The sequence below is a fragment of the Triticum dicoccoides genome, chromosome 3B (genome assembly GCF_002162155.2).
Source record: "Triticum dicoccoides isolate Atlit2015 ecotype Zavitan chromosome 3B, WEW_v2.0, whole genome shotgun sequence".
Lineage (NCBI taxonomy): Eukaryota > Viridiplantae > Streptophyta > Magnoliopsida > Poales > Poaceae > Triticum > Triticum dicoccoides.
The window spans coordinates 805,099,076-805,102,183 of record NC_041385.1 but is presented as its reverse complement, the minus strand read 5'-3'; positions in this window follow the sequence as shown (position 1 = coordinate 805,102,183).

Here is a 3,108-nt window from a genome sequence, read left to right as displayed (position 1 = left end):
TTTACTGTGTAATTTCTCCAAGAATCACTGTGTAATATGTGCTAGATTTACAATGTAATATGTCCCTAATTACAGTTTATTTGTGCTAGAATTACTGTGTAAATATGGCATAGATTTACACTGTAGTTTCCCCTGCAGTATGATCAAGGAGAGATGAGCACTTTTTACAGTGTAATATTCCCTATTTAAGTGTAATTTGCACGCTTCTCTTATTTGTTTTTACTGTGTAATTTGTCCTAGAATTACTGTGATATGTCCTAGATTTACACCTTTATATGTCCCAATTATAGTGTAATTCTCTTGCTTCTTTTTATTTTTGTAATTACAATGTAGTTTGTTCTATAGTTACTGTGTAATACGTCCATATTTACTGTGTAGTTTGTTCGTAACCCGGCAATTACAGTGCATTTACCCTATTTGCAGTGTATCTAGGTTGTTCTATAGTTAAACTGTAACTTGCCCTGCTATTTCAATGTAGTATACCCTAATTTATGGTGTAAATTTCTCTATATTTTACTTTGTATTGTGTCTGCAATTCCAGTGTAATTACCCTACTTTCTGATGTATTTTTTTTCCGGTTTATTGGTCGTCTCTATATGTAGATGATGGCAACTTTGGCAAAGCTCTAATTGAGTTCTATATGAATCATTTATGTGCTATTTGTTTACTTCTAGTCCTTGCATTTTTTATCTTGCTTTGTTTATGCTTTCCACATTAATCTACCTTAGTTTTTAATTAGTTTTTCTTTTTGTTTCATGTAGAGCCAGAAGAAATAGTGAATTTTTTTATTTGTTCTACCTTTACTAGATATTCTGGGAAGTTCTTGTCTGGTTTTGTTGATAGTTTTTCTCCTGGTATAAGAATGTTATTCAGAGATATGGGATGGATTGTGTTCTTAATTTTGTCAGAACTTAGGTCCCTCTTAGGCTTGTCAACTTGATTGCTACTGGGTTTGATGTATATTGCATTCATTTCTAGAACCTTTTTCGTAGTTTACTGCTTAACTTGCAATTTCACTGTAAGTATAATTTCAGGGTCAATCAACACTGTAAATTCAAGTCAATGACAATGGAAATTAAGTGTAATTTCAGTGCATTTGCACTGTGATTTGAGGGATTTTACAGTATAGGGAAATTACTACTGTAATTCATGCAACATCGAGTGTAATTCGCGGGGGCATTATTGTGTAAATCACAAGGAAATTACACTGTGATTCTTGTGCAACTCACTGTAAGTCGCATCAGTTACAACGTATTTTTCAGGGCAATTTCGTTTGGTTGTTTTTTGTTAGGTTGGTTTGCCTTTGTTGGGTAACATCATTTTTCTATATAGTTTTGGGGTTTGTCAAAGTTAGGCGATAGCACTCTCTTTGTGTGAAAACTGCAAATCTACAGATTTACAGCGTAATTCAACTGCACATTTACACTGTAATTACACCGTAAAACTGTAAATGTACTACTATAAATTACAAATAAGGTTTGACAAAATTACACTAATTTACAGTGGTACTCTACAGTTCTTTTACAGTGCCAATCTACAGTTCTACTGTGCTAATATGCAGCAGTTTTTTCATAATTTGAAAGCGTACTCATGTAACCACAGAGTGCCATTTTTGTTCAACAGTTGATCTACTTTGTTTTCATGTACCACTGTTTTGTTGTTTTGGAAGTGGGTCATGAGTGCAACCCGTTTGGCCACTGTAATATTTACACTGTATTTTTGGAAGTCCAGTAATGTCACTCTAATATTTACACAATATCAGTGTAAGTTCTGCATAAATACACTGTAATCACAGATTATCTATAAGTTCCTGTCATAATGTCATTGTAATTTACAAACAGTATGTATGCAAAATACACTGTAATTTTAGAAGTTCCGGTGCTAATTTTAACTCTGAATTGTATGTATCTAGACTGTAACTCTCAAGATATCATTGTTAGTACACTGTAATGAGAGTGCAATTGTCACTGTAATTTTTCTCCCAAATGATGGTGTAAGTTCTGGCCATAATGTCACTGTAATAATTACACGGTACGAGTGCAAGCTATGCATAACTGCACTGTAATTGTGAAGTTTCAGTGCTAATTTTCAAGTTTTGTGTATCTATAGACTGCAATGGCAGTCTAATTATCACTTTAATTTTCTCCCAAACAACTGTAAGTGAACCGTAGGTTGATGCCTTGATGGATTTATAGGCTTTTTTGGGCTGTTGTATCGTGATAGTTGTAGCTCACGTATGTTTGAAACCGGGTCCAGTTCTAACCCGAGAAGGATTGGCAGCGGAGATGCACAAAAGAGGGGCACAAAAATACATACAGATGGCATTCTATTATTGGCTGAAAAACTTGATTGATATCTAATTGATTTTCAGTCGAGCGTCAAATAGACACTCCCTTTTTTTTAGTTGGCATTAGTCTCATTGTTCACCAAGAAAGTTTGACACTCATCTTTCTTACATTCCCGCCGACCCCATCTCACCACCCCTGGATTCGTCGATGCTGGCGCGCCCTGAGTCAGACGCTTCATGAGCCCCGCTTACCTCGCCGATGAGGCAGCGGTCTTCCCCAAATGCTTCCTCGGCACCACTGACCTCGTCAGTGCAGTATCGCCCTGCCCCGGATGCTTCCTCTGCACCGCCGACCTCACCAATGTAGCAATGATGTGCCCTAGACGTCGCCTCGCTGCTGCCTCTCCGGCTGAATGCGTGCCTTTCCGACAGAGATGCTCATCCCCAACGCCCCATCCCGATGACCCCAGTAGACAGGATACTCCAACGTGCCTCGTTCGCATCGATGCTGAGGTATATCTGGTTAGCGTTAAAATTATTTCTGCATTTTTTAACTGTATATTTCAATGTTCATAGAAACAATAGTTTTTGTGTCATGCGGCGGGACTACTCCTATCCCCAACCTGAAACATCTCAGATTCTATGGCTCCTCCCTCTATTCACTGATCGAATACAATGACGTCCACTTGGATAACACGACTGCTCCCTCTAATTTGTGACTAGACGGCCTAGAGGAAGGGTCATTCAAAGTTCTGGTGTTCCAGGCATTGAATTTAAACTGAGATTACTCAAATAATCTAACATGTTGATGTACTATATAT